The sequence below is a fragment of the Xenopus laevis genome, chromosome 6L (genome assembly GCF_017654675.1).
Source record: "Xenopus laevis strain J_2021 chromosome 6L, Xenopus_laevis_v10.1, whole genome shotgun sequence".
Lineage (NCBI taxonomy): Eukaryota > Metazoa > Chordata > Amphibia > Anura > Pipidae > Xenopus > Xenopus laevis.
The window spans coordinates 60,422,479-60,448,229 of record NC_054381.1 but is presented as its reverse complement, the minus strand read 5'-3'; the positions used below and the strand labels follow the sequence as shown (position 1 = coordinate 60,448,229).

Genomic DNA, 25,751 nt, shown 5'->3' with positions numbered 1-25,751 from the left:
GAGCACTCCCGTGAACCTAAAGGGGATGGAGCGATGGCTAAGTAGTTACAGCCGTCAGGGGGATGCCGCCCTGTTGAGGGACGGCTTTACGCAGGGATTTTGGATCCCTTTTCAGGAAACACCTGGGTTGGATTGTGGGAAAAACTTAAGGTCAGCGGCCGATCATCCGGACGTGGTGAGGGAAAAACTGGGCAAGGAGGTGTTTTTGGGACGGATGGCAGGCCCCTTTGATACATTGCCCATTAATAATTTGCGAGTATCGCCGCTAGGGGTGGTCCCTAAAAAGGAACCCGGCAAGTTTCGCCTAATTCACCACTTATCTCACCCCAAAGGGGGTTCCGTCAATGACGGCATTTGCCGGGATCTGGCAACAGTACAATACACATCCTTCGACGAAGCCTTGGACTTGGTCAGGAGCGCTGGTAAGGGAGCGCTTTTGGCTAAGGCCGATGTGGAGTCAGCATTCCGGCTGCTGCCAGTGCACCCAGCCTGTCAACACCTGTTGGGCTGCAGGTTTGAGGACGAATTTTACGTGGACCTTTGCCTGCCCATGGGGTGTTCCATATCCTGCTCCTACTTTGAGGCATTTGCCCGGTTCATCGAGTGGGTGGTGAGGTTTGAGTCAAATTCCAAAGGAATCGTACATTATCTGGACGATTTCTTGTGCGTTGGCCCAGCAGGGGCAGGGCAATGCCTTCATCTGCTGAGTACTCTCCAGTGGGTGGCCCAGGTGATGGGGGTTCCTTTAGCCCTGGAAAAAACCGAGGGCCCTACTACCTGCCTCAAATTTTTGGGGATCACTATTGATACGGTGAAGCTGGAGTGCAGGTTGCCTGAGGACAAATTACGGGATTTGAAGGAAAGGGTGGCTGAAACAGCTGGTCGGAAAAAAGTAACCCTGAAAGAGATGCAGTCACTAGTGGGCAAGCTGAACTTTGCCTGCAGGATTCTCCCGATGGGGAGGGCCTTCAGCAGGCGCCTCTCCCTGAGCACATCGGGGGTAGCGAAGCCACATCATCATATCAGGATTACTAGTGGCATGCGGGAAGATTTGAGAGTTTGGGGACAATTCCTAGAATCCTTCAATGGACGGCAGTTCATTCAGGAAAAAGAAGTGGGGGCTGATTCTTTGCAGCTATACACAGATGCGGCTGGCAGTACGGGCTTTGGTGCGTACTGGGCCGGTAAGTGGTGTGCTGAACCTTGGCCTGCACGCTGGGCGGATTGTGGCCTAGTAAGGAATGTGGCATTTTTAGAGCTGTTCCCGATCTTGGTGGCGGTAGAGCTGTGGGCAGTGATTTTGCCAATCGTAAGGTGCTATTTAATTCGGATAACATGGCAGTGGTATCTGCGATTAATAGCTTGTCGGCGTCTTCGTTGCCGGTCTTGGCATTGCTGCGGTGGCTGGTGCTACGCTGTTTGGAACTTAACATCTGCTTTAAGGCGGCGCATGTGGAAGGTTGCAGGAATGTGATAGCGGACTCTTTGTCTCGTTTCCAGTGGGACCGATTTCGGACAGTGGCGCCTTCAGCAGAGAACGTCGGCTGTCCTTGCCCGACCTGGCTCTGGACCGTGGGACAGAAATATTGGGGTCGGTGATTTCCAAGGCCCTTGCCCCTACGACGTGGATGGCATATCGGAAGGTGTGGAGACTGTGGGAAGAGTTGGGCGTGGACATAGGCTCTGTTGTCCCGGAAGAAGTGCGTTTGGAAACTCTGCTATGGTTTCTTTGCAAGAGAATTCATCAGGGCTGTTCTGGGGCTACGGTGGGTAGGGATCTATCTGCCTTGTCATTTTTGTTCAAATTGCAAGGGGTCAGAGATTTGATGAAGCATTTCTTAGTTCAGTTGATTAGCAGGGGTGTTCGGAGGAACGCCAGGGCTAAGGATGGGCGTCGACCCTTGTCTTACGAATTGTTGCGACGCATTTTTCGGACACTGCAAGCGGTGTGTGCAACTGAGGAGGAAGTGCTGTTATTTAAAGTTGCATTTGCATTAGCGTTTTTCGGGGCTTTTCGGGTGGGGGAGCTAACCAGCGCAAGTAAAGCTCGCCCAGGTGGGCTCATGGTGGGGGATGTCAAACCATTTGAGAACCGGGTGGAGATTTGGCTGAGGAAGTCGAAGACAGATCAGCAAGGCAAAGGAGTGCTAGTTCCTTTAGAGGCGTTAGGGGGGGAATTATGCCCAGTTCAATTAACAAGCCAATTTTTGTTGAATCGGGGGGTTTCCCCGGGCCCCTTTCTGCAGCATGCTAATCATACCCCGCTAACCCGGTATCAATTCTTTTTTATATTGCGGAAAACATTGGGGGTGTTGGGACTTAATCCTATGGAATTTGGGACTCACTCGTTTCGGATAGGGGCGGCCACAGAGGCGGCTCGGCTTGGGCTGTCGGTCAGTTCCATCAGGCGTATAGGCAGGTGGGAGTCTGCAAGTTTTAAGTCTTATGTGCGTTTGAATAAGCTGTGATGTTCTTTATCCCCTTCCCCTACCCCCATTTCTTTCTTCTTGTGGTTTTGTTTCAGGTTCATCCAGAGTGTTAATTTGGATCATGGGTGATTCCTACATTGCCAGGGCATACCAGAGGCTAAGAAATCGCCGTCCAGGACCTCTACTAGGGCTTCGCTCGGAGCAAGTAGTGATACAATGGATGGGGATTGGTGGCATGCGCTGGGAACAGGTATTGCTCAAATTTTCAGGGCAGGTCAGGATCGCTACACCACCGGATATATTGGTGGTACATTGTGGAGGAAACGATCTGGGCCGAGTATCCCAGAGGGAGCTGATACGAGTCATGCGACGTGATGTGGAACGAATCCTGCAGCTGGCGCCCAAGGTGAAAATTGTTTTCTCTGAAATGGTGGGCAGGGTTCAGTGGAGGTTTGCGCACAGTTGGGGAGCTATTGAGCACAGTCGCAAAGTCGTTAACAAGCAAGCTGCTAGCACCATTCGGAAGATGGGTGGTTTTGTAGTTCGTCATCAATGCATACCTGCTGGGGAACCAGTGTATTACTTAGAGGATGGTGTTCACTTGAGTGAAGTGGCTTTGGACATCTTTATAGTTGGGATTCAGGATGGAATTGAAAGGGCGTTCAGCGAGTGTGTGGCGGAGCCCGGCCAGCTCAAGGGGTCAAGCGGCCCGGGCCGTGGCGGGGGAATGCTTGCCAGTGTGGGGTAATGGGGGCTGTAGTACCCTATCTGTGGTGAGTTAATGCCTCTCCGGGTAAGGGCCCCGGGTGGTAAGCTAAGTGAGGCCATATGCTACTACTTGCCCATCCAAGGGCAGCGCCCTGGTGGCCGGCATGGCATTGGCTCGGTCACTCAGTGGAGTAACCTGTGAGGCAAGCATTCCCGTGAGTTACTGTTATATTACAGTTATCTATGGTTATTTGCATTTATTAATGTTTAATAAAGCTGCGGCCTTTAAATTCCATCCTGGGTTTCAAGTGTCTTTATTCAGAATGTTGAATAGTATGTGAGTGGGGAAAATCGGTGGAACAAGGTAAGACGGTGGCCTTAACGCTGCCTGGGTCAAGTAATTGATCCTGCTTTACATAGTGGTTATGCACAGTTTCTATGGAACAATGGATCAATGAGAGGAAAGGTTGGATCAATCTGAGAGACACAAGGGGACAGGGTGCTAGTCTTTGCAGCACAGGCAGACTATGATTTACTTACAACCTATAGAATCAGGTATGTCTGTGTAAAAAATACATTTATATTTATTTTTCCTATAGTGTTTATTCACCTAAGCCCAACTGAATATTCAATAAGGAGGAGCATATTTTCCCTTTACGCCGCCCCCTAAGAATGATATTGTACAGTATGAGCTAAAGTGCTCTATCTTGCCCACCCCTGTCTTACTTATATTGCTTTAGGATTATTTTAGTCCAGTACTGTTTTGATCACTACATATACCAGATGAACCAGAAAAGAATGCTCATTATTCTTGTTACCGTAGTTCCCACTTGCCTTCAAATTGCTAACAACCCCTCATAATAATACCTTGTCCCTCAACATGGCCTTCCACTATCTTCTTCCACAAATCCACGTTTAGAAATAAAACTGTGCACTTGGCAATTAAGATATTTTCCGAACTGGCCTGAAGTATTGTAGGACTGTGGAAAGGGGTTAGGACGCAATGCAAAAGTTTGTTTCTGTTTTTGGGACTCCTTGTCAATACGTATGATGAAGTCATTTAATCTGCAAACTGAATCGCCTAATAGGTGGATCTATTTCAAAAAGTGTCTTTGGAAACTAACACAGACAGGAAAATGTTATCAGATAACTAGGCAGAATAGTTGTTAGATCACTGAGTTTCATGACCACTAGAACCTTAATGTGTTCCATTCAAATCTCATTATAAAAATGTCAATTACAATGAAAAATAGTGCTATTTGAAACGTCATCTAACACACGTAACAATCACATGAAAATGGAAAAAATTCATTTCCGCTTATATCAGCATGTGATTTTACTTGCTTCCATGCTTCTTTTGGCACAGGGTCAACAGACTGATCTGTAATGTGTCCTACTTTTTTGTGCCTTCTTTTATCAGTACAAATCTGTTTTTGCTGCTATGTAATGTTCTTGAACAGTCATCCTATTGTACTGCTTTTTATGGTACATTAACTTGCCCCCCATTGGAATGATGGCAATATCAAATTTTCCCTACTAGGAAGGATCAATAAGATATTCTATGTTGCAATGTCTTAAGAACCATATACAGAAGCAATTACCTTGGCTATTTATATTTTAATAGAACTGAAAAAACTACCAGCACTTCCTTTAAAAATAATATACCCTGGAAAAAAAACACAAAATATCCTTTTTAATTAACGTTTTTCAAACTACACCTTCAAATACATATTTCAACTGTATTTAGTTTCTGTAACAGATTTAGCTAAATACTGTGTCTATGAAAGTAATCATCAGTGAAGAGTGCTTAGCCAGGAAGTTATGACTATAAAGCTTCTAACACATGGTTACTGTTTTGAATTAGATGCAGTTTAATAGCATACGTCACTAGTAATGCTAGTATGTTAAAATGAAAGGGGACCAGAGAGAAAATATAATTCTAAGCAAATTTCCAAAATACGTTAAAAATTTAAACATGCTAAATTATTTTAAAGGTATCGGTGAACCTAAATGCAATTGAAATCAGTGTTTGTGTATCCATTTTTGTTCTCTCACTGTGACTTTTAAAACATTGTAATGCAAGTTCTCCTCCAAGTCTTTTTATCAGTTGGCTTGCAACATTGTTTCAGTCACCATTGTTTTATTTCATGCCAGGAGCGAAGCGAATGTAAACAGCAAATCAGATACAGCTTTTAACTGCAATTACATTCACAAATACGTTTAAAACCACTGAATACTTTTTACTAACGCATATTGGAAAGTTACCAAGGTTTACATATTCTTTCACTCTGCAAAAAAAATAATTGGGCGGAGGTCCCATTTTAAGCTGACAAAACAGTATATGAATATGTATTAGCACTGTATTCACAAGTCCTGTAGTACTGTAATCAAGCTACTAGATTCCCACCAAATTCCCAGGCACTAAGTGACTGGCTCCAGTAATTAGAAAATATAATTTTCTCTACAAAGAAGGTACAAATATCCATATTATTTGGCTTTATCATAATGAAACAGTTCAGTGTAAAAATAAAAACTGGGTAAATAGATAGGCTGTGCAAAATAAAAAATGTTTCTAATATAGTTAGACAAAATGTAATGTATGAAGCAGGCCCGGACTGGCAATCTGTGGGTTCTGGCAAATGCCAGAGGGGCTGCTGTATGGTTCCATAGAAAGTTACCATATAGTGGGCTGGTAGGGGGCTGTTTGGGCCTCTGTACTTGGAATGGCAGGGCCTATTTTGACTCCCAGTCCGGGCCTGGTATGAAGGCTGGAGTGACTGGACATAATAGCCAGAACACTACTTCCTACTTTGCAGCTCTCTAACTCTGAGTTAGTTAGCGACTTGAAGGAGGGCCACATGGGACATAACTGTTCAGTGAGTTTGCAATTGATCCTTAGCATGCAGCTCAGATTCAAAAGCAACAGTTATGACCCATGTGGCCCCCCTCAAGTCACTGATTAGTTACTGCCCGGTAACCAATCAGTGGAAACCAAGAGAGCTGCAAAGCGGGAAGTTGTATTCTGTTCTTTTAGCCTTCCAGTTGCTGCAGACTTTATACATTACATTTTTGGCTAAGTATATTGAAAACATTTTTTTATTTTGCACATCCTCTCTGCACAATTCCTTTAATCATAAATGCCTTTAATCAGGGAACATTTTACTATAAAAGCACCAAAGCCCAACACAAGCCGTACCAAGCAAACATGTTAATAAGAAAAAAAATTGACAGCAACCCAATAACAGGAAAGATCTGTGCCATTTCATTTTTTCTATCCCAGCAGTTCAATTTCTAAATTTGCACAGAAATCTTCTTAGTGTCTGCTGCACTAAACAATAATTGTGCTCTGGAACATTGCCCTCTTCTGTCCTTTAGAGCTGGTACCCTTCACCAGAATTCTGTTTTTGGTGACAGCATAAGCATTAAAGGTCAAGGAAAGGGTCATTCTCGGGGGGTGCCAAATTTTAGGTGAATTAATCACTGGACCAGTGCTCATTTTCAGAAAAAGTTGCACCAGTCTAGGGATCCTTCTAAAGAGGGGCAGCATCCTTGATGTGTGTGTGTGATTTACTGTGCATGCTGGTGCAGTGTTTTCTGGAATGGAGTACTGGTCTGGGGAAAAAACAATGGGCCTTTTATTTTTTCATGTCCCAGTGCATGATGATATATAGATGACATATAGCTCATCCAAGAATCCGGAAGCTCTGTCCATTTACTGCCCATCCAATAAGAAGCAAGGGGGCAAGTTAATGTTAGATTTTCAAACCAACAGTTCACACAGGTTCAGTGGAAGGAGTAGAAATGGCACTTGCACACAAAGGACAACTAGCAGTGGAATATGAACATGTGTGTTAACCAAGATGGTGCCTTCATTGGTGAATGGTTTGCCATACGTATATTCTACATCTCAGCACAGTAGTAGTTTTGGAAAAATAATTATGGTGATTTGGAAGACCATAACAAGAACAAGATTAGTGCTGTTAACTTACTGTAAAAAATTAAAGAAAGATTCTTCTAAAAAGTGTGAATCAGTCTTTTAATTTATACTTTTAACGTGTTTGTAGAAAACCCATTGTGTTGGCTTCAACATTTATTTTTACTTTACTTTTACTTTATTCTACTGTACAAAGAGTTTGAAAATATATACTAATTATACATTATGTATAACACAATTTTCAAAGTGAATGTGATTTCCTTTCTGAAACTGACAGTTTTAATGATGCTGTAAAGCTATTGCACCAGATTTCCTGTTAATGATGTACCAGGAACTTGCGGTTATCGTCTGAATACGTTTCCTGCACGATTTCAACAACGATCTGATTATACTCATATACTTATATATAGATATATATAGACATGCAAACTAATGGTGGGAGAAATGCAAATTTTTCTAATAACTTGTATTTGGCTGCTACAAGTTGCTTTATCATTTGTGTGACATGCCAGCTCACTGAAAATCAATGTTAAATGACCAGATTGTACTTTGCCTACAATACTATTTAGTTTGCTTTGTATGCTGAATTATCTTCTGGTTACTCACATATTAATGCTACATAAAAGATCTTCATTTTTGTACATTACTATTTAGAATGTTATAGAATGTCTAATTCTAAGAAATGTTTCAATTGGCCTTGATTTTTTTCTTTTTTTATAGTTTTTGAATTATTTGCCGTTTTTTCTTTCCAACTTTTAAATGGGGGTCACGGACCCCATCCTAAAAAAAACAAATGCTCTGGAAAGCTACAAATTTATTGTTATAGCTCGTTTTTATTGCTCATGTTTCTGTTTAGGACCTCTCCTATTCATATACCAGTCTCTTTTTCAAATCAATGCATGGTTGCTATGGTAATTTGGACCCTGTTGAATAAAAAGCTAAAAAACAGAAAAACCACAAATAATGAAAAAAAATGAAAAACAAATGCAAATTGTCTGAGAATATCACAATGTATATCATAATAAAAGTTAATGAAAAGGTGATAACTCCCTTTAAATATATGTAGGAATTAATTCTCATCACTCACAAATAGACCAAATAGCCCCTTCAATGTTAATACATTTGGCATGCTCACACCTGCTTTATCAGTGTAGAGCTGATCATGATGGGTAAAGAAAGACCTATTCTGCTCCAGGTTAATGACCCAGTAGAAAACTGATGCTGTTCAATGACCACACAATGGTAGGGCATCAATATGTAAGCTAAAAAATAAAATAATGTAATATTTAAATTTCAAATTATAGTGCTGGGGTTGAGCACATGGTACTATGGACTGTTTGCTAAAGTCTACTAAAATATTTTAACCATTAAATAAACCCAATAGGATTGTTTTGCCTTCCGTAATTATATCTTGGATCAAGTACAAGGTATTGCTTTATTATTACAGATATAAATAAAATAGGGAGTCTATGGGAGATGACTGTTTGTAATTTAGAACTTTCTGGATAATGGGTTTCCAGGTAAGGATCATATACCTGTATAAACACTACTGAGCTTGCTGTTTCAATGGCTTTTTGAGCCCTCAAATAAACTTAAAAGCTAGAAAATGTTCTCATCTGCGAGACACAAAGAATATGACTATTTTACTTCTTTTGTTTAATCCATCAGTGGGATAAGCAAGGTTAGTAAGAATTATAAGCTAAAATATAATGCTGCAGTTAAATCAATTGACTTTGTATTTTCTGCTTTGAGGGCTAAGCTGCATAATTCTGTCTGGCTGGATCAGAAGGAAATCTCTTTGGCAGGATTTTCCGTAATGTGAATGCTTTTGTGTGAGAGAAAAATCCTGCAAAAAATCCACACAAGAGTGACTTCATTCTAGAGTTTAATGCAGAGTATGGAAAGCAATGTTTGATAAAAGATTTATTTGCACCAGGGCTCCATTCTGAAAAATCACAATGCTAAAACATAGGCAAAGAATGTTGCTCACAAAATTGTGGGTTTGCTACAAATTTCATTTATACAGTAAATAAATTACTAATTGCATGCATGCTGTTCTTTTTTTAAAGAGGGCCTAAAATCTCCCAAAAATATATATAAATGTAAAATTGCTAAGCACTTGATTACATGAATTTGGCACCCCACGAGAATGACCCTTTCCTTGACCTTTAATACTTATGTTGTCACCAAAAAACAGAATTCTGGTGAAGGGTACCAGCTCTAAAGGACAGAAGAGGGCAATGTTCCAGAGCACAATTATTGTTTAGTGCAGCAGACACTAAGAAGATTTCTGTGCAAAGTTAGAAATTGAACTGCTGGGACAGAAAAAATGAAATGGCACAATCTTTCCTGTTATTGGGTTGCTGTCAATTTTTTTTCTTATTAACATGTTTGCTTGGTACGGCATCTGGGCAGTACCACCAAAGTGATTCTGTATGATCCACCAAATAAAGAGTTTTGGTGCATGAACCAAGTTATTGAGAGGTCTGTTTTGTGTGTGTAATTTAGTGCAGTTAACCGTTCCTCCACCAGTATAGCATCTGAGAGAGACCCATGTAACACATGCCCTATATTTAGTGGCAGCGAGTCTGAACAGGCTAATTGCAAGTTGGGTAAGAACAAAGAAAGAGCCTAGGTAGCAAAGAGTACCCAGTTGCCAACATATCTTTACAGGGAAAATAATGATTAAGTGGGCCATAGTTATAAAGGGGACCCATGAGCCCCACTAAGGTTTTTTTTTCTCCGCATTATGAATTGGATTAAATACTGTATGTCTGCAGACAGCAAAGCAATTTGGATTTAACAAACTCATTGGGGCCCATTTATAAACACTGGGCAAATTTGCCCCTTGGCAGTAATCCATAGCAACCAATCAGTGAGTGTTTTTTTTTTTTAGCCAGCTGCAGGTTGAGCAATGAAAGCAGGCCTCTGATTGGCTGACATGGGTCATTGGCTAGGTGCAAATTTGCCCAGTGTTTATAAATGAGCGCCATTGTTTTTCGATATATCAATAGGAATCAGTGGTATTCTAAATTAAATTAATAGTGATCATTATCTGTTATTACTAAACCTTAAACTGCATATTTGTACTGCGAATGAGCATATATATATATATATATATATATATATATATATATATATATATATATATATATATATATATATATATATATATACAGTATATATTAAAAATCAACATGGAATCAGCCAATGAATCATATGTAGATCACAAGCAAGTAGTCTAAATACCATAAGTATGCAAGACATGACAATTATTAATACTGATTCACACAAAGGAATAGTTATGTCATTAATAAATGATTCTTTGCACCATACTACCAATGAAGTTCTAGCTATCCCTATGGTGTTAATACAATCCACCTTGAATGTGTAAAAGCATCATAACAATATTAGCAGTGACTACAATCAGTCTGAGATTTTTTTCACTGCTGGTATTGCTGTGATACTTTCACAAGTCTCAGATGTTGATTTTTGATGCCAACCCACTGACCTGAAAATTGCTGAACAAAACCACCAGAATCACCCTGTGTGCCAATTGTACTTGCCAAAGCAGCAGTTGCATGAATGTTTGTGTAACTAGCATTGGAAACTGCCATGTATTTGAATATCAGTTTTCCCTGCCAATGTCGATACAAACAAAACAACTTCTGTTACATGGCCCTAACTGTGAAGGTTCGGGTTTCTTGTTATTTTCTTTCTCTTCTTGACCTTTCCTATTCATCGTTCATTCTGATATTCAAACTTCTGCCTAGTCCACTACCATATGACTCAAAATGGAAATATTAAAAAGTTGGATAAATTAGGCTCTCAATTCAATTTCTGTCAGGTGATCATTGTGATGTTCAATAAAAAGGGCAACCATTTGGGAGTTTTAACCTTGGTAAGCAAGTTGCAAGTAAAATGCAAAATGCATTAAGTAGAAATGCCTAAAGAAATAATAGAATTCTTAATGAATCAGATGAAAATGAGTGTAGGACTGGCTAGACCACGGATGACTGACTAGTTGGCCAATTTGAATATACTGCAATATATGGAAACCCCCCCTTTTTTTTTCTTTTTTGGTAGCTTTTTACACAAAATACCTAAATACCCTTAATATATCGATTCGGGTGAGTGCAAAAGATTTCAGTTTGTATACATATTTTGTTTGCAACCTCATTACACCCCTGCTTAATCATTGTTTAGTATACATTACAAATCTCCCTTTTGCTATAAATTAGGCCACATCCACATATGCCATCAATGTGCCTTCAGACTCCACCAACTTTATGATGAGCCCCATCCCATTGAGATCAACAACTGGTTACTGCCCTACTTTGGTCCCTTGGGAGCAGGGCCCAGTACAAGTTATTTATATGGGCCATGCATAGCCAAGCATTCAATGAATATCCAGCTCTACAGGAACCAACAAAAATAGTCTAAATCTAAATAAGGCACCTATTACTAAATCTTTGCCCTGTAAATGTTAACTTAGTATTAACCATGTTAACTTACAGACAGTATAACTGACAGCAGCATTAAACTGAAAAAAATGTATTTGCCCAAGGTTTTAGATGTCCTTTTGAACTTTGATCCTATTCATAAACTTCAAAAAAAGGTTCCTTAAAAACCAGTTGAACAACAACAATCAAGTGCTATTACTTTGTACATATCCCCAGCCCATATTTTGGAACAGATATTGAAGTCAATGTAGTTCTGGTAACTAAGATTGAAGTACAGTATCTGATATATGTAATGTAAAGCTGCCTTTGTGGAAAAAAGAGATCACCCTCAAGTTTAAGTTATGTCTCCTAAGACCAGATCAAAGGTAACTAAATGTGCTAATGCTATTTTACATGTACAGTACATTTGGAGGTAAGTTACAAAGATGATTAAACACTTGCACTCTTAACTAGTTTTAATCAGTCTGATAAACCAAGCTGAACTTTTGAATTGTGTATAAACTACCTAGACCTACAATATTTCTAGTTTGACATTCAGTACAGAAAACACAAATTTTTATAGGCCAGTTAAGTATAGGCCAATAACCCCCTCATACAATAAGGGAATTATTTATCAAAAGTCCAATTTTTTTTATGAAAACTAGATTCTGCGAGTTTAAGTATGTAAAATAATATGTTGATCATCAATTATGATCAATTCTATATTCTAGTATTTTTTTTTTTGCAGGGCCCTCTCCTAGCTGACCCCAATATTCCTGATGAGCACCATCTCCATTAAAATGTATGCAAATTTACTCAGAGTCCTCCTTGGACCACATTTGGCATTTATATACATTTTCTATTTTTTGTATATATTGTAAATAAGTAATTAACAGTTTTATGTGTCATGTTTTTGACACAACTACTCTAATCTGTTGATTTTAGAAAATCATCATTAAAAAAAGCGACAATGAAAAGCAAATTCATTGTGGCTGTTGCATAGACATTCACTTTCTTATCAACAAATTTTCTCTACTGCGGGCGACTAATCTCCCGAAATGCTTTCCCACCAGGCTTCGATTCTTGCCAGCGGGAATGCATTTTGGGAGATTAGTCGACCACAGTAGAGAAGATTTGTCGCTGGGCAACGAATCTCCCCGTGTGCCACTATCCTAAGATAGTGAATGTCTATGCAACAGCCACATAGCTTCAGATTTCGGAAGTCGCCCGAAGTTGCCTCACAAGGAAACTTCGGGCAACTTTGGAAAACCAAAGCGATACATATACCATACGTTAGAATATGAATCGCCAGTGGGAAGACATTTCGGGAGATTAGTCGCCCACAGTAGAGAAGGCGACTAATCTCCCCGTGTGCCACCACAGTAATGAGCTATGTTCAGATATCTATTTGCACATTAGCTTGCTTAGGAAAGTCTATTGAGCAAAATACGATGTTGTCTTTGAAAAACAACCATAAGGCGTCAGCTGAAAAGTAGGAAATCAGGTATCAGCATTTAAGTGCATGCTTGCATGTCCAATGTGAGCAATCTCTGAGACATGGAAACAATAGATCAAATCGCAAAACACGGAGAAAGCTTCAGGCCATCTGATGCTGTGCCGTACAGCATACAGGACAGGGAAAGTAAATAGGCCCGATTATTGACACACCTAATGCTAAAACATACCTTGTTGTCAGCAAAAACATGAAACAAGGATAAGAAGAGCTGAGCAAGGAATTATATTGTTCAAATATAGATAGCTTAACTAACCTTCTACAAGGTTTCCCTTGTAACCATTTTGCTAAACAAACATACATGGCAGCTGAAAATCAGAAAGAAAAAAATGTATAAAAATCCCCACTGTGATGTAATTTAGCAGGGACAATTTGGACATTGTTGTGGGAAAAACTGTTCTGTATTAATCAGTTCCAGTTATACACAGTATACTGATTAAAAGACAAGCCAGTAGGCTGAGGTCATTAAATTCCCTAGATCCTCCCGCTGCAAAGGACAAGTAACGCTACAGCCTCTTGCATCATAATGCACCAACACAGTGGAACTGCTTGCAACCTCTAAAAGCTGTATAAAAAATGGTATTGGAGCGAAAGAAATGCAAAAGATTGCATGAGTTTGGATAACTGTGTATGGTATTATGTCAGCTAGACCAACAACAGCATATAATGTTGAGCAACCAAGATAAATGCACTTTTAATTTATTCTCTAGCACTGCAAGGCAGCTGTGCTAAACATTGTGCCACCATGGTGCTAACCCCAATGTTGACATAGAAGTGATTCTATTGGATTCTTTAATGGATTACCCCTGTTTCTGAGGTTTCAGATTCTGTCTGCTGGTTTCAGAGATGGTAACATAGCATAATCAGGAGTAAGGAGAAAAACATACCTGTATAAAAAGTACTTTTTAACTTGTTTTTGTGTAAAACATTTTACACACCTTTTAAATATTCCACTAGGCACCTGCCTTGGGAAACTGGATGTAGAGTGAGGCTGTTGGTGATAACGTTAAATGGGGGTTTAAATCGGTAAATGAGTAATTAAGTCTTGGACTAATAGTAAATAGCTGAATTTGCAAAACCCCTAAATTTATGGCTATCTGGGCCCTATATGAACTATTACAAAACCTCCAGATTTATAACAAACGTGAAAAGCAGTCCCTGCAAGCATTCTTGGGAAATTGTTCTTTCTTAAAGGAATGCCAAAAAATTAAAGTGTATTAAGTATTGAAAATATCATGTACGGTTGCCCTACACTAGTAAAACTGATGTGTTTGCTTCAGAAATACTAGTTTATTTAAACAAGCTGCTGTGTAGCAATGGCAGAAATTGAAAAAAACCTATATGGCACAGGATAAATCATGGATAGCAGATAACACTATTATGTTCTACAGAGCTTATCTGCTGTGTAACTTGAGCATTTTCTTCTTTGAATGGCTGCCTCATTGCTACACAGCAGCTTATTTATAAAAACAATAGTAGTGTTTCTGAAGCAAACACACCAGTTTTACCATTGCAGGGCAACACTGCATTATATTTTTATTACTTGAAAAAAAAAAAAAAAAAAAAAGAACTATGCTCTTGAAACATGATATTGTGTAAAGACCAATGTTTCTCTAAATACTCCGCATTAAAACGACCAGTTAACAAGGATATGTTGAAGAAATAGCTAACGGGAGAACTGTCGATTTTGCCACTCCTAATATTGTAGCAATTTCTTGGATGGTTTTTTTCTGTTTTTGCAGCTTAAGCATGGCTTGTTTCACCTGCATGGAGAGCTCCTTTGACCACTTGTTCTCTGTTCACAGCAAAATCTTCCACATACAAGCACACCCCCCCCCTTCAAATCTGCTTCATTGATAATGACATAACGAAGGAATTGCCCAAACCTGCCCATGAAATAGCCTTTGAGTCAATTGTCCAATTACTTTTGAGCCCCTGAAATGAAGTTTGTTTTTTTTTGGGTTTTTTTTAAAAAAAAAAAAAGCTTTAGTTCCTCACATTTTTATGCAATCTTTTGTTCAACCCACTGAATTAAAGTTGAAAGTCTGCAGTTCAACTGCATCTAAGTTGTTTTATTTAGAATTCATTGTGGTAATGTACAGAACCAAAATTAGAAAAAAGTTGTCTCTGTCCAAAGATTTATGGACCTAACTGTATAACGCTATGGGGTGTATTTATCAAAGAGTGAAGTTAATAGTGAAGTTCCGCCACTAGAGTGAAATTCCGCCACTTTCCATTCATTTCTATGGGATTTTTAAAGGCATATTTATCAAAGGGTGAACTTTTACTTTCACCCATTGATAAATATGCCTTTCAAAATCCCATAGAAATGAATTGTGTGCTGCGGAATTTCACTCTAGTGGCGGAACTTCACTCTTTGTTAAATTTACCCCTATGTATCCACCCTCTATACCCATGTGAGCTGTTAAAGGACTTTGCTTTGTTTGTGTCCGCTGAAAAGCCAAAATTACATGCATTTATTGTAACCATGAAAATATTTAATAAAAGTCTAAGTTACAAAAAAAATTCTGCATTTGCTGCACAAATACACAAATAAATCTAGGTTTGTTACTGTTGATTGTTTCCTACTTCAGAACCAGATTGTTTTGAAGGATATATGGCGATTTCCTCGTATGACTTGGATTTCTACAGAGGAAAATTGTGCTAATACATTGCACTGGTATATCACTTATATTCTCTGTATGCAGTGTTTTGAGAATTACTTACTTCCCAGTTATGTTTTCACTTTGAAGTGTTCCAATAATATCATGTGGGTAAAATGATTTACTTAATTACAATTGTTTAGTCTGCATTAAGTGTGGGAAGTTGGTTATTTTAAATATCTAACATAACTTCTTGGAACACTGGCATAACATCTGATTCAGTCGTGGAACCAGTTTTGTTGACATTCAGGGCCCACTGGATGAATTCAATGGAAACAGTGCCAAATAGTGTAAAGGTTATATACAGTAGTTGCATGGTAACATAAGAAAGGGCTGTCAGGTCATCCTTGAAAATTATGTCACAATACATCAGCCCGGACTTGGTTCCACTAGGGACTGGGCCCTACATGAAATCTATATATTCTTCCCCCACCCATTGTTCTTCCTTGTTAAAAAAAAATTAGCAATACACTGGGATTCATTTCATCAAGTGCTGCAACACAATGTTACAATGGTATTGTGAAGGTGGAAAACGTACAAAACTGCTCATGTAGCAGCATATGAACAAACATATACATACACATATCTCGATTTCATAGGTATCAATTCCTGCTATTAGTTCATATATATATAGTTCTGTGGGAATCAATATAGTCATGTGTTATGATACCAGAGATTTTGGCAGACTTAGAAAAATAAAGGGGGGGGTTCATTGAACAATATATAAATAAATATATTTGGCTCACACAAACTATACTAAGGAAAATGCTGCCACCAACTGGAAGAAAATGGTTAAAACAACACTCTAATAATTCAGTGGAGAAACACAGGTAACAAAGAGGACCTGTACGTACCTCCTGCCATTCAACAGGAATAACTTGTGCCACCGTCAGAGTGCTCTGCAATTTGCACTGGATTTTAAACCTGCCACAACATGACCCTGGATCAGGGGCGCTGCGCCAATGAGGTGAGTTGAAATTTGCCTCAGGCTGCAGCTAAGGTTCAACCTGGCCGGTAAAAATGATGGCTGAACCCAATGTTATTACTAGGGAAAAAATTTAAATATATAGGCGGTATTTTTTTTCCATTGGCCCCCCTCAATGCTTTCTCTCTCCTTAGTAACCCAGTGGAAAAGGTGTTCATGTCATGTACCTTGGCATATTCATGCAGAGTAGTGCAGCGTAGCTCTCCGGCGCCATCTTCTGTATCTTCTGGTTCCTCGCAGAAGTGAGCGCCGGCACAGAGCTTTGTCACAGTTGAGACCATTCTGGTATTCGTGCCTACTGCACATGCGCGGAAAGCTCTGAAGATTGCAGAAGGAAAAGAAGAGTATACGAAGATACAGAAGATGGCGCAGAGGAGCTCCGCTGCGCTACTCTGTATAATTATGCCAAGGTACATGACAGGGATACTTTTTCAACTTAGGGAGTTACTAAGGAGGGAGAAAGCATTGAGGGAAGCCAATGGTTGGAAGGGGATTTTTGATTAACGGGGGGTTTAGTTCTCGTTTAAAGAGGCGATTTTCTGGTTTCCAAACTGGAAATTCTACTCTACTAGCGCAGTGAGCCCAATTATGCTCTCTGTGCTAGCGTCCTGGCACCCCTGGACCCCTCCGCCTTATTTGTGGACGGAGGGGCCAGGACCGCCCCTGCCCTGGATGCTTATTGAATGAGCACTATTGGATTTTATTATAGTACACCTTAGTGCTCTAGCACTTACATCTTGGGCCAACAAAAGTTCCCTAAAGTAAACAGAAATAAAATGGTTTCATTCAGAATTATCCTGGCTAGAGTTCATAGCTTTAGTTAAAATTACTCTTCTTCCAAATCAGTTGTCCTGTTCATTGTGTCAGTACCATTGCAACACACCATAGAACGCTAAATATTTTATGTAGGTGGAAAACATCTAACATTGGGCTGTAATTTATTTGAGATTAAATATGTATCTCTTACTTTATACAGGTATGATATCTATTATTCAGAATGCTTAGGACCTAGACTTTTCCAGGTAAGGCATCTTTCCGTAATATGGATTTTCAAACTCCTTTTAAAAATCATTTAAACATTGAATAAACCCATTAGGATTGTTTTGCCTCCAATAAGGATTAATTATATCTTAGTTTGGATCAAGTACAATGCACTGTTATATTATTACAGAGAAAAGGGAAATAATTTTTATTTAATTTTTTTTAATTATTTTTTTAAATGTATTTATTTTAATTATTTGCTTAGAATGGAGTCTATGTGAGATGGCCTTCCCGTAATTCAGAGCTTTCTGGAAAATGGGTTTCCAGATAACGGATCCCATCCCCGTACCAAATTTCTCTGTAGACTTCAATAAATGTAAAGTTAAGTCTTTCTGTTCAAATTGTATCTGCACTGTTATCTTTTAAGGTGTTGTAAACAGCAAAACAAAAGGTTGGACTGTGAATTCCACATAATGTTTAATGCCATAAGCCAGCCCTACTTCAAATTAAAGGTATATAACCAGGGACAGACTTGGGTGTGCAAGGCCCACCAGGGCTGCTACCCCAATGCCCCCCACTTCCCCTCTGGGTACTTCAGTAGATCTTTCTAACTTATCAGTTACAAGAAAAGAAACAGAGGGGTCAGAGATCCAACCCTCTTTTTAATTGACTGGAAGAGGGGGGTCCTAGTTAGGGATGCACCGAATCCACTATTTTGGATTAGGCCGAACCCCCGAATCCTTTGCAAAAGATTCGGCCGAATATCGAACCGAACCTGAATAGGGGAAAACATTCTTTACTTCCTTGTTTTGTGACAAAAAGTCACGCGATTTCCCTCCCCGGGCCCTAATTTGCATATGCAAGTTAGGATTACGGTTCGGCCGGGCAGAAGGATTCGGCCGAATCCGAATCCTGCTGAAAAAGGCCGAATCCTGGCCGCATATCGAACCGAATCCTGGATTTGGTGCATCCCTAGTCCTAGTACATATCAAACAAGGCTAATGATTTGTGTATTGATAAATAAAGATTAGTCGCCCAGGGACACATTTTCTATACTGTTGGCGACTTATCTCTCCAAAATGCCTTCCCCTCAGGCTATATGAATATGAAATGCCAGCGGAATGGCATGCAAATCTCTTTGGATTTCTGAAGTTGCCCAAAGTTGCCTCACGAGGAAACTTCAGGCTACTTCGAAAATCCGAAGCGATTCATATGCCATCCCACCGGCAAGAATACGAATCGTTGGAGGGAAGGAATTTGGGGAGATTAGTCATCCGCAGTTGAGAAGATTTTTCGCTGGACGACTAATCTCCCTGTCTGTCACCACCCTTAAAGGGGTAGTTCAGCTTTCAGTTAACTTTTTAGGTTAACTTTTTAATTATTTGCTTTTTTAGTCTCCCAGGGACACATCTTCTATACTGTTGGCGACTTATCTCTCCAAAATGCCTTCCCCTCAGGCTATATGAATATGAAATGCCAGCGGAATGGCATGCAAATCTCTTTGGATTTCTGAAGTTGCCCAAAGTTGCCTCACGAGGAAACTTCAGGCTACTTCGAAAATCCGAAGCGATTCATATACCATCCCACCGGCAAGAATACGAATCGTTGGAGGGAAGGAATTTGGGGAGATTAGTCATCCGCAGTTGAGAAGATTTTTCGCTGGACGACTAATCTCCCTGTCTGTCACCACCCTTAAAGGGGTAGTTCAGCTTTCAGTTAACTTTTTAGGTTAACTTTTTAATTATTTGCTTTTTTCCTCTGACTCTTTCCATCTTTCAGATGGGGTCACTGACACCATCTAAAAAAACAAATCCTCTCTAAGACTACATATTTATTGTTATTGCTACTTTTTATTACTCATCTTTCTATTCAGGCTTCACCTATTTATATTCCAGTCTCTTATTCAAATCAATGCATGGTTGCTAGGGTAATTCAGATCCTAGCAACCAGATTGCTGAAACTGCAAACTGCAGAGCTGCTGAATAAAAAGCTAAATAACTCAAAAAACACAAATAATAAAACCAACTGCAAATGTTCTCACTCTCTACATTATACTTAAAGTCCAATCAAAAGGTGAACAATCTCACCCTTTCACATTAGGGTTCTCTAATCTAATTTAAATAATTTCCCCATCTCCCTGCTATGATACTGACCAAACCTACTAAAATGCTTAGCTAATAAGTGGAGCAATAATTGTGGCTTCTGCACAAAGCATACACACACTACAATTACAGATGGGAAAAGATATATAAAATATTAAAATGAATACTGTACATTTAAAAGACTTCATGAATGTAAAACAATGTTCCATCTGAAGACCATCTGAAAAAAATATGAACAATAAAGAGAAGTTTGTGGGTGTGAGGATCTGTGAGGGGAGACATGATGCAACACTACATTGAGCAGTGAGCTCTGCCAGTTTCTATTCCTTATAGTTGCTATAATCATTTTGGCTGCCCCAAAGATTATGTTTTAACAAACAAAGATCAGTTTAGAGTATAGGTATTCTTACTTGTATATGTCTGAGATCACAGGAGGAATTGGTCCCCTTCCCACCTGCTGCTTTCCCTAGTAAGAGGCACAGGAACAATCAGCTGTGTGGAACAATCCTTCTGTACATAGCAAGAAAAACAAAAACTGGAGTTTATATGAAAGGCACAGTCATTTATTACTAAACATAACATGCTACCAATTTTCACACACAATTACACAATTGCATATTGGCACACAAGCATAAAGGGAGATCTTCACATCCACTTAAAAACCACAATTGCTAATAAAGGTATGGGACCTGTTATTTAGAATGCTCGTGACCTGGGGTTTTCCAGATAATGGATCTTTCTGAGATTTGGATCTACATATCTCAAGTCTACTATAAAAGCATGTAAATATTAAATAAACTTATAGGGGTTAATTATATCTTAGTTGGGATCAAGTACAAGGTAATGGTTTATTATAACAGAGAAAAGGGGAATAATTTTTTAAAATTTGGATTACTTGGATAGAATGGAGTCTATGGGAGACAGCCATTCCGTAATTCGAAGCTTTCTGGATAACTGGTTTCCTGATAACGGATCATATACCTGTACTAAATTTCACCAATACTAGACCTACCAAATCCACAACAAAGCTATTTACTGACTACTGTAATTGCTTTATGCTACCACCCGGATGCAGACTTGCCTTGTGCTACTTAGTGGGTTTTATGTAAACAGATTTGAACACTCCCACACTCATAATCTCTCACATGCCCCATATACACTCTTACATATCCATAAACTCGCACAACTCCAGTTTCATACTGTCTGAGGCACATTGCACAGTCTCTCCCCCACATATGCTACTTGTGTTCTCTTTTTAATCTGCAGACAAGGAACCTCTCAGCTAGGACTCTGCTTATGTATGTCACTGTAATAGGCTGCGGGCACAGCTCTTCATTATTCTCCAAAAAATACTATTACATATTAGCCATCTTTAAATAAGATTAAAGGGTAGATTTAGCAAAAAATCGAAATGGGAATCCTGTAAGATCCATTCATACTGTTATACAGCAAAGTGAGCAGCATGTGTTAAGCTTTGACTCCCCCTGCAGGCATAGAAGTTACAAAACAGTGTGTGAGTCTAAAAAAGGGTTTTGTAGGTTACCAAGACATTCCTCCAGACTTTCTTTGTCTAAATTAATTTTGACAACAAGAGTAAAGTTATTAAAATTACTCATGTTTGATACATTTTATATAAATTATATCAGATTGTACTGGCAGCCTGAAAACTCAAATGGTCTACTGTCATAGATCCTGTTCTTTATATTGGGCCTATGTAAGAACGTTCATGCCTTTGGGTAACAGGGACTACACTCACACTCAGTTTGGACATAAACCAAATACTAGTGTAAAATCTGCTTGCAAAGAAATAGGGACTGCTTTCATCTAAATTAGTTTGATAATAGAAATATCTTTGTTGTTAAATGTTTACTAAAAATTCAGCACAAAATATATGCGATCAGGACTGCTATCAAAGCAGATTTCAAACATAAAAACATATGTATGTGTATATGTATGTAGTGATTGGTTACAGGGCAACCCTTTTGAAATAAAAAATAACAAAGTAGTATAAAGGTGATACCTTTATTGGCTAACTAAGAGCTTTCAGAACATTTTAGATCCTTTTTCAAGCTGATCACAATGTAGTGATTTAAAACACACAAAAATATATAGCACTTAAAAAAAATTCATAAGAAGGGCTGTAGACTATTAACCTATTTAAGTGGTAGCAAAAAGTACACTTTTACAGGGAACCTGCTATATGTATGAAGTTGGTCAGCCTGCCAAAGGAATTCATCTTTCTTCTATTTGGAACCTGATTTGGAAGTCAGAGGCATAACTAATCTGAATCTATATGCTTCTAATGAGGGGGCATGTGCAGACCCCTGGACATGTACTCGATTCCCCTTGGTCCTTCAGGACAGCCAATACCTGAAAGATGTTACAATCAGATACAGATCAGGATTGTGACCAGAGGCAATCATAGCCAGCAACCCAATGTGTGCATCTTCTTACTAATACTCCCTGAGACAGGCATGAACTGCAAGGAACTGTATAAATATCAAAGTTGAGCTTCAGTAAATTTTTCATGCATTTTGCTCTAAAGAGTTTTAGAATTCCTTGAACTTCAAATAGTTCTTAAGAATGACTGGTAATTATACAGCATTTATTCTTATGCACAATGCTTTAACCTGCATCTCTTAGGTAGGAGCTTCAAGATGTGCTACATAATTGAGAGATTACAACTGAGTCTTTTTATTTGTTCATTTTATATATAAACAGAATTGTTGACAAAGAAAGCACCCTCCCAGCTGGAAACTATCAAGGTTACTCTACTTTCTCTATTTTCCATTAAAACCACCTTACTATGTAGACAGCCTGGAGCATGGAAAGAACAGTTTCGAGGTCGGAAGCAGATGAATTGTTATTTCTGTTTAGCTCTTTGCACATTGTATTTTCACCAGCAGAGGGAGGAAACATCCCAGAATATTCAGGAAGGTTTATTTTTATTTAAACCGTGTTTTGGATCCAGTCCTACAGATGTTACAGATGTTGTTGTTACAGTTGTATTTGTATTAGGCATTGAGTGCCCAATCAGCACTCAATAATAAGTAAGAATCCTTAGTGATGACTGCTGGGTTCTAAGATAGATGCACAATACCAAAGCAACAAATCAATTTTTGGGGTTTCATTTTTCTGTATAATAAAAAAATTCATGCAAAAAGATTTTTTATTATACAGAAATGAATCATTTTATTTTTCAGCACCATCTTTTATCTGTGAAGGATTGCCTTTTCCATTTGAGCACTGTAGCTACTGTCAGAGGCGGGCCAAGCCCCTGGGCGCAAGTCTTTCCCCAAAAAATCTCGACCAGAAAAAAATCAAGGTTTAGTGAATAACCCCCTTGGTGTTGCAGTTTACATTGATTGACACTCTGACTTATCTGGGTTGGTGGATACAGCACAACTGCTCATTGCCTAAGGTCAAATGATTGGAGGAGGAATGGTGATTTAGTTACTGCATCGTTTTTATGTTTTGGGCTAGAGTTCCAGTTTCCAGTAAAAGCAAACCAAATGCTTGGAGTAAGGTTACATTCTTGCCAATTCAGTAATTACAGGAGTAAAAGGATATGATTAACCTGCAAACATTCCTAATCTTAGCCAAAAGGACAACCTGTGTGATGACTTGGAATGGCGGGTGCAGGTTAGACATGAAATCCATACATCAATACCCAACCTCACCACTTGGAGGCTAAACTGATTTAAAACCAACAATAATGTTCTAACATCTACCATTCCAGCAAAAGTAAAAACCGTTATGACAGCAAACCAACTTCATATTAAAACCTTGGCTTCCAGAATGAGATGTTGGACAGGCAGGTGTCCAGATAATTTTGGCCACAGTGTATATTTTTATTTATATACCACTGGTGATGTATACTGCACTGTACCTTAAAGCAATACATTGACAGAATAGATGGGCAATCAACCAAATGCAATTTTAACTGCAAGATTGAAGGTGACAAAGCATGATAATAATAATAAAAAAAAACATTAAAAAATTAAAAATGTAGACCAACTAAAACATTGTCAATTCAAAGTTGAGGTTTCCTTTAAGAAAGACAGAGTGGGACATACTTCCTCTTTTGGGTCTTCCTACTAAAGGTGTTTTTTTTTTTTTAACAATACGTGTTTATTGAGATTCAAATGTACACACTTAACAACATATCACTGATCAGTATACGTTGTACAATGAATAATATAGTATGAAATGCCAGCAATAAACAGAAACAAATCAACTTTGCAGTGTCAGTTATTCACAAGTACTACATGCATACCCTAGTAGAATAATATTGGTACACCAGACAATAGAAGATAAATTACCCTTAGCAGGAGTCTTGAGCACCTTCCAGGCTACTAAAGGTGTTTAATCAGATACTGGGTCCTTATAATGGCTAGCCAATATGAATAACGCACAGTAGCACTTAAAGCCAGTGCTGCCGTGATTCTTCATGACTCTACACCAGTAGGACAGTAGGACTTAGACCCGGACTGGCAATCTGTAAGTTCTGGCAAATGCCAGAGGGGCTGCTATATGATGCCATAGACACTCACTATTTTGTGGGCTGGTGGAGGGCTGTTTGGGCCTCTAGGTAATTGAAATGCCAGGGCCTATTTTGAATCCCAGTCCAGTCCTGGTAGGACTGTGCTTAACCCGATAATTAGGCAAGAGCATAATTTATATATTAAGTACAGGAGTGATTTTTCAAAATAGTTATATTTATGGACAAATTAGTTACTCTGGCTTAAGATAAGATAAATTATGGAAAAACATTATTGCTCTTGTAATTCAGACAGGATTCTGTGTGAAACATAAGTCTGTGCAATCTTTAGCCTTCTTGCAGTAGATGAAAGCATCCTTTAGAGTTGTAGTTCTGCAACAGCTGGAGTGCTTATTCCTCAAACAGACGGTGCCCACCACTGTGGAAAATATTGTCAGATATAGAGTGTTAAATGTTCAGGGTGCTATAGCGAGGGTACAGCTTGTGTTTTTAGAGCAAAAAGAGATATTGCCAGTAACACTACAGAGATACTACAAGGGACATCTCTAATATGTTTATTTTTAACTGTATGTTTAAAGTGTTTAGTCCAGTTTAGATGTGTCAAGATATATTCTTATTTGCTATCCATTTAATATGTCATGCTTCAATGAGCAAAATGTGTATCAAATGTGTATCACGCCTATCAGTGATGTTGACACTTGTTTAGTTGCTTGCAATGATAGCAGCACAGGGTTAAAGGAATAGTTCAGTGTGAAAATAAAAACTGTATAAATAGATAGACTGTGCAAAATAAAAAATGTTTCTAATATAGTTAGTTAGCCAAAAATGTAATGTGTAAAGGCTGGAGTGACTTTATGTCTAATATAATAGCCAGAACACTACTTCCTGCTTTTCAGCTCTATAACTCTGAGTTAGTCAGCGACTTGAAGGGGGGCCACATGGTACATTTCTGTTCAGTGAGTTTGCAATTGATCCTCAGCATTCAGCTCAGATTCAAAAGCAACAGATATGACCCATGTGGCCCCCCTTCAAGTCTCTGATTGGTTACTGCCTGGTAACCAGTCAGTGTAAACCAAGAGAGCTGAAAAGCAGGAAGTAGAGTTCTGGCTAGTATATTACACATCCAGTCACTCCAGCCTTTGTACATTACATTTTTGCCTAACTAACTCTATTAGAATTTTTTTTTATTTTGCACAGCCTATCTATTTACACTGAACAATTCCTTTAAAAGGGTGCCCTGAACTCAGTTTTCATTCACTACTGACAATGAGCTTTTAGCACTTTTTTCAGTTTAGTTGGTTTCAGATAGTTCACCAGAAAAAAAATACTTTTTTTCAATTATTTTCTATTTTCTGTGTGTGACCGTTTTTCTAATATTGACGCGTAATATTTCTTTCTTAAAGTTCCTTTTAAAAGCTGCTCTGGGGGGGGGGGGGGTGCCGACTCTCTCTAAACTGTTCTAAATGGATACATTTATGGCCTTATTTATCAAT

General features: G+C 38.9%; 1 protein-coding gene across 5 annotated transcripts in view; it reads right to left on the bottom strand.

Moving 5' to 3' along the window:
- The window catches only part of coa1.L (cytochrome c oxidase assembly factor 1 homolog L homeolog), a 72,029-nt gene that overhangs the window by 39,129 nt on the left and 7,149 nt on the right, over positions 1 to 25,751 (bottom strand). For 3 of the 5 annotated variants that reach the window (XM_018267542.2, XM_041566095.1, XM_018267540.2), the window contains exon 2: positions 20,168 to 20,267. The gene's annotated coding sequence lies outside the window, so the exon portion shown is untranslated. Of the gene's footprint in view, positions 1 to 19,929; positions 19,954 to 20,167; positions 20,268 to 21,950; positions 21,973 to 25,751 lie in introns of those variants that run through there. The other 2 variants (XM_041566094.1, XM_041566096.1) reach the window with 2 other exon arrangements.